The 6,333-nt window shown below is 67.2% G+C and overlaps 1 pseudogene; it reads right to left on the reverse strand.

Moving 5' to 3' along the window:
- Nucleotides 1-421: 421 nt before the first annotated feature.
- On the reverse strand, nt 422-5,931 carry LOC141737180 (protein NDRG2-like; annotated as a pseudogene).
- Between the last annotated feature and the right edge of the window lie 402 nt (nt 5,932-6,333).

The following is a 6,333-nucleotide window of genomic DNA, read 5'->3' on the forward strand; positions in this document are numbered from 1 at the left end:
TCCCAAGGGGATTTGGGGGGGTCCTGGATGGATCTTGGGGGGGGTGGTGGTTCTGGGGACTCTCGTCTGCATTCTGGGGGGTTCCTGGGGGATTTGGAGGGTCCTGGGGGATTTGGGGGGGGGGTCCCAGGGTGGTTTTGGGGCATCCCAAGAGATTTGGGGGGTCCTGGGTGGGGTTGGGGGGGATTCAGGGAGGCCTTGGGTAGATTTGGGGGGGTCCTGGGTGGATTTTTGGGGGTCCTGGGGTGGTTTTGGGGCATCCCAGGGTTTTTGGGGGCGGGAGGGGGGGGAGTTGGGGATGGATTTGGGGGGGGGTTCCAAGGGGGTTTGGGGGGGGACTTGGGGGGGGGGACGGGACCCTGGAGTGGTTTTGGCGCTTCCCGGGTGCGTTTTTTTGGGGGGTTCCCGTGGCCTTCCAAACCCAAAGCGGGGCGGGGTCTATGGGGCGGGGGCGCCCCCCCCCCAGGCTGCCCCGAGAGAGGGTGTGGCTGCGGCCCCGCTCGCCCTCCCCGGAGGCGGAGCTGGAGACGGAGGCAGTGCGGAAGCGGGAGAGGCGCGTCATGGCCGCCGCCGCCACTGCCGGGAAGCCACGCCCCCTCCCCGAAGCCCCGCCCTGCGCCAACGCAAGGAAACAGGCCCCGCCCCCTCCAAGCGGCTCCAATAGGGTTAATGGAAGGGAGGAGGCCACGCCCCCTTGCCGCAAGCCATGACCCCAAGCCCCCAGTGGGGTTAGTGCAGAGCTGCAGGACACGCCCCCTTTATTAGGCCACGCCCCCCCACGGGGTTAGTGCAGGGGAGGCATCCCCGAGGCCACGCCCCCTCCCCGAGGCCACGCCCCTCGTGCACCCCGTGACATCACACGTGACCTCACAAAGGGGCGGTGCCGTCACACGTTGGAGGGGGGGAGGGGGAGGGGGGAGGTGACGTGAGGCGGGGGGGAGGGTGTGGCCTCACGCATGACATCACCGCTGACGTCATCGCTGACGTCTCTCCCTACCTGGCCCCACGCTGCGCTTGCGGTCCAGGACGTGGGGGACTGGGGGGCGGGGTAATTAACCCCCCGGAGCAATTAATTACCACCCCGGGTCACTGATTACCCCCACACCCCCCCCCCCGCAGCCATTCATTACCCCCCCAGGGCCATTAATTAACCTGCAGGGGGGCTAATAATGCACCCCACCCCCTCGGGCAGATTTATACCCCAGGAAAAGCAGTTAATTACCCCCCCCGGAGCACTAATTAACCCAGGGGTCATTAATTGCTGTCCCCGGGGGTCTTCATTACCCCCCAGGGCAATTAATTGCCCCCCCCCTTGGGTGCTAATTTCTCCCCGGGGGGGGGGGGGTTAATTACCCCCGCGGGGGGGGGTTAATGAGCTCTCATGAATATTAATGAGCACTAATTGTACTCACTGTAGCCCATGCCCTGCACGAAGTACTTGAAGGCCTCTGTCAGCTTGGCCGGCTGGGGGGGGCGGGGGGGTCAAGACCACGCCCCTTTAGGCCACGCCCCCTTTAAGCCACACCCCAACCCCCCCATAGGGGGCCCCTCCCCTTTAAGCCCCGCTCCCTCCCCTTAGGCTACGCCCCCTCCCCCTCAAACCACACCCACACCCCCCTTATATGGGGGACGCCCTGAGGCCACGCCCCCTCCCCCCTTAGCCACGCCCCCCCAACCAACCCCTTCTATGGCTTTGGTGCCCCCTTACGCCACGCCCCCTCCCTTCCAAGCCCTGCCCCTACAGCCCCCCATAGAAGGCCGGTGCCAGGCCACGCCCCCCCTTAGGCCATGCCCCCTCAGTCTCCCAGACCACGCCCCCTCCCCCTTAAGCCACGCCCCCCCGTTGGCGCTGGTGACCTTTGACCCCTCACCTGGCTGAGCTGGGGCTGCCCCCCTCCGTCCGCCATCTGTGGGATGTCAAAGGTCACGGTGTAGGGGGTCAAAGGTCACCTTGAGGAAGGAGGTCTGGGTGGGGTCCAGCTTGGCATTGCACTCCACCTGGGGGGGGGGGGGACGGGCCGTGGCGGGGGTCACGTGACTCCACGAGGGTCACGGGACGGGCCATGTGACCCCGGCACGTGACCTCACGGGGGGGCGGGGTCAGGTGACGTCACTCACCACGGCCTCCTCGTGGGGGGAGCCGTCGCCCACCACCAGCAACATGGGGCAGCTTTGGTGGGGGGTGGAGGGGAGAGGGGGTCAAAGGTCACTGTGGGGGGTCGGAGGCCATCCCAGAGGCACGGGGTCAAAGGTCAGAGGGGCGAGGGGGGGTCGCTCACCGCAGGCTGCCGGCCCCGCTGCGCGCCAGGCCCAGGTCACCGCGGCTGCGCGGCCCCGGCAGGAGCAGGAGCAGGAGCAGGAGCAGGAGCAGGGAGCCGCCACCGCCACGGTGAGTGCCCCCAGTACACACCAGTACACACCGGTGCCCCCCCGGTGCCCTCCCAGTATAGCCCAGTGCCCTCCCAGTGCCTCCCAGTACAGCCCAGTCCCTCCTAGTGCCCCCCAGTACAGCCCAGTCCCTCCCAGTGCCCCACAGCCCCCTCCCAGTGCCTCCCAGTATAGCCCAGTGCCCCACAGCCCCCTCCCAGTGCCTCCCAGTATATCCCAGTGCCCTCCCAGTGCCCCACAGCCCCCCCCCAGTGCCTCCCAGTATAACCCAGTGCCCTCCCAGTGCCCCACAGCCCCCTCCCAGTGCCCCCCAGTACAGCCCAGTGCCTCCCAGTGCCCCACAGCCCCCCACCTGTTGTACATGCCCCACAGCAGGGGGGCGTTGGGGGTCGCCCCCAGCCGGGCCCGGCTGCTCTGCACGGCCGGGGGGGCGGCCGACAGCTCCTCCTGTGGGGCAGACCCACAAGTGAGCCGCAACTGACCCCCCGCCGCTCCCCCGGACCCACAACCGACCCGTAACCCACCCCGAGACCCATAACTGACCCACCCCAGGGCCACAGCTGACTCACCACCGACCCACAAGTGACCCCCCAGGACCCATAACTGATGCCCCCAGCCCCACAAGTTCCTCCCCCCGGCCCCACAAGTGCCCCCGGCCCCACCTGGGTGAAGAGATGGGCCAGGATCATGTCGGTGGTGGAGGACGTCAGGCCCGAGAGCTGTGGGGCAGCAAGTGGGGCGCCATGGGACCCACAGCGACCCATAAGGAGCCACGGGACCCATGGAACCTACAGGGACCCATGGGACCCACAGAGACCCATAGCGACCCATAAGACCCATAGAGACCCACGGGACCCATTGGGACCCATGGGACCCACAGAGACCCGTGGGACCCACAGGGACCCGGCGGGACCCATAGGTGCCCCATAGTCCCATGGACACCCGTAAGTGACCCACAGAACATCTAGAGGTGCCCCATAGCGCCGTGGAGACCCATAAGTGACCTGCGGCTGCTCCGTAGCCCCATGGAGACCCATAAGTGACCCATAGGTGCCCCATGGAGACCCATAGAAGACCTAAAGGTGCCCCATATGCCCACAGAGACCCACTAGAGCGCCCCACAGCCGCCCCATGGCCGCCCCACAGCCGCCCCACCTTGTGCGCGGCCCAGTCCATCCAGCCCTTGGCCTGGGGGTCGATGTTGACCAGCACCAGCCCCTCCACCGCCTCGGGGTGCAGCAGCTGTGGGGCAGGGCCGGGGGTCACCTCCTGCCCCACGGCGGTCCTCTCTGCCACATAGACACCTCCCCGGACCCATAGATTCCCCGCCGGCCCCACAGTGACCCCCAAGAACCCAACGCAGGAGCTCCTCAAACCTCCTCCGGACCCACAGCGATCCCACCCAAGGGCCCTCCTGCCCCACAGCGACCCCCCTGCCCCATAGCGACCTCCCCAGCCCCATAGATTCCCCCCCCAGAGCCCTCCAGACCCACGGCGACCCCCCCAGACCCCCAAATTCCCCCCCCGGAGACCCTTCAGGACCCCTCCAGAACCCCCCCAGATCCCTCCAGCCCCACAGCGACCCCCAAGTTCTCCCCCAAGGAACCCCCCCAAACCCCCTCCAGACCCACAATGACACTCCCCCCCCCCCCGACCCACATGTGTCCCCCCAGATGCCCCGCAACCCCCCCGCCAGACCCACAGATCCCCCCCAGGTGACCCATAGCCCCCCTGAGACCCACAGAACCCCACAGAACCCCCCCCAGATGCCCCATACACCCCCCCCAGAGACCCTCAGGACCCCCCCTCCAAGGACCCACAGATGTCCCCCCCCCAAGATGCCCCATAACCACCCCCGAGCCCCTCCATGTGCCCCCCCACCCCCCCAGCCCCACTCACCCCAAATTTCGCCAGGACGAAGGCGCCGGCCCCCACCCCCATCCCGATGATGCTGGCGATGCTGGGGGTGGGGGGTGGAGTGTCACGAGGTCAAGGTCATCCTGACCCCCCCCCCCCCGCTATGGGGCAGCCCCCCAACTCACTTGAGGTACTGGAGGATGCAGGGGATCATCTAGGCCAGTTGCTCCAGTGAGGGGTACTGGTACCTGGGGGGCAGGGGGGGGTCAACGGGTCAACGGGGGGGTGACAGGGGGTCAACGGGGTCAACTCGGGGGTTGGTGGGGTCAATGGGGCCAGCTTGGGGGTCAATGGGATCATGGGAGGTCAACTGTGGGTCAACGGGGCCAACTTGGGGGTCAATGGGATCATGGGAGGTCAACTGTGGGTCAATGGGGCCAACTTGGGGGTCAATGGGATCATGGGGGGTCAACTGTGGGTCAGCGGGGCCAACTTGGGGGTCACTGGGGTCAACCGGGAGGTCGGTGGGGCCAACTTGGGGGTCAATGAAGCCAACTGGGGGGCCAACAGGGTCAACTCGGGGGTCGGTGGGGTCAATGGGATCATGGGAGGTCAACTGTGGGTCAATGGGGCCAACTTGGGGGTCAGCGGGGCCAACTTGGGGGTCAATGAAGCCAACTGGGGGGCCAACAGGGTCAACTCAGGGGTCGGTGGGGTCAACGGGGCCAACTTGGGGGTCAATGGGATCATGGGAGGTCAACTGTGGGTCAGCGGGGCCAACTTGGGGGTCACTGGGGTTAACCGGGAGGTCGGTGGGGCCAACTTGGGGGTCAGTGAAGCCAACTGGGGGGCCAACAGGGTCAACTCGGGGGTCGGTGGGGTCAATGGGGCCAACTTGGGGGTCAATGGGATCATGGGAGGTCAACTGTGGGTCAGTGGGGCCAACTTGGGGGTCAATGGGATCATGGGAGGTCAACTGTGGGTCAGCGGGGCCAACTTGGGGGTCAGCGGGGCCAACGGGGAGGGGCAACGGAGACTCAAGGTGGTCAATCAAGGGTTCAAGCGGGATCAAGCGGGGCGGGATCAGCGGGGCTGGGGGAGGGGGGGGTTGGGGGGCGGGCGATGGGGGTCGCGGGGCGCCGTGGGTTGCACCCTGGGGGGTAGGGGGGGGCGCCCTCCTCCATGCCGGGGGGGTCGACGTGGACCACCAGGAAGTTCTTGACGATCTCCCCCATCTCCTCGTGGGCGAAGAGCGGGGTGAAGCACGACTCGTCTGGGGACAGCCCCACCCCACGGCTATGGGGCTGGACCCACGGCCGTGGGGCAGGGGGCACCCATGGGGCCAGGGAAGGGATGGAAGGGCCCCAGGTGCCCGGGGAGGGGGGACCCAGGGGACTGGGGAGGGGACCCAGGTGGCCGGGGGGACCCCCACCTATGGGGCTGGACCCGGATCTATGGGGCAGAGGGGACCCAGGTGTCCAGGGGCACACACATCTATGGGGCTGGGACCCCCACCTGTGGGTCTGTCCCCCCATCTCTGGGTCTGGGTCCCCCATCTATGGGTCTTGGACCCCCTGGTGTGGGTCTAGAACCCCTATCTCCAGGTCTGGGACCCCCAGGTGTGGGTCTGGAACACCCGTCTCTGGGTCTGGGCCCCCCATGTGTGGGTCCGTCCCCCCACCTCTGGGTCTGGGCCCCCCGTGTGTGAGCCAGGTCCCCCATCGATGGGTCTGGGCCCCCCATGTGTGGCTCTGGGACCCACCTCTATGGGTCTAGAACCCCCAGGTGTGGCCCTGGTCCCCCATCTCTGGGTCTGGGCCCCCCATGTGTGGGTCTGGCCCCCCATCTCTGGGCCTGGTCCCCCATCTATGGGTTTGGGACCCCCAGGTGTGGGTCTAGAAACCCCATCTCCAGGTCTGGGAACCCCATCTGTGGGTCTGGAACCCCCATCTCTGGGTCTGGGCCCCCCATGTGTGGGCCTGGTCCCCCATCTAGAAGAGCTTGCTCTCCCTGTCTTTGAGTACTGTTTTCACTGTCCCGGTTACCTCTTTGCTAACATTCTCTTCAGAGCCGCAGTGAAACCAGGAA

The sequence above is a fragment of the Larus michahellis genome, unplaced genomic scaffold, assembly GCF_964199755.1.
Source record: "Larus michahellis unplaced genomic scaffold, bLarMic1.1 SCAFFOLD_372, whole genome shotgun sequence".
Taxonomy (NCBI): Eukaryota; Metazoa; Chordata; class Aves; order Charadriiformes; family Laridae; genus Larus; species Larus michahellis.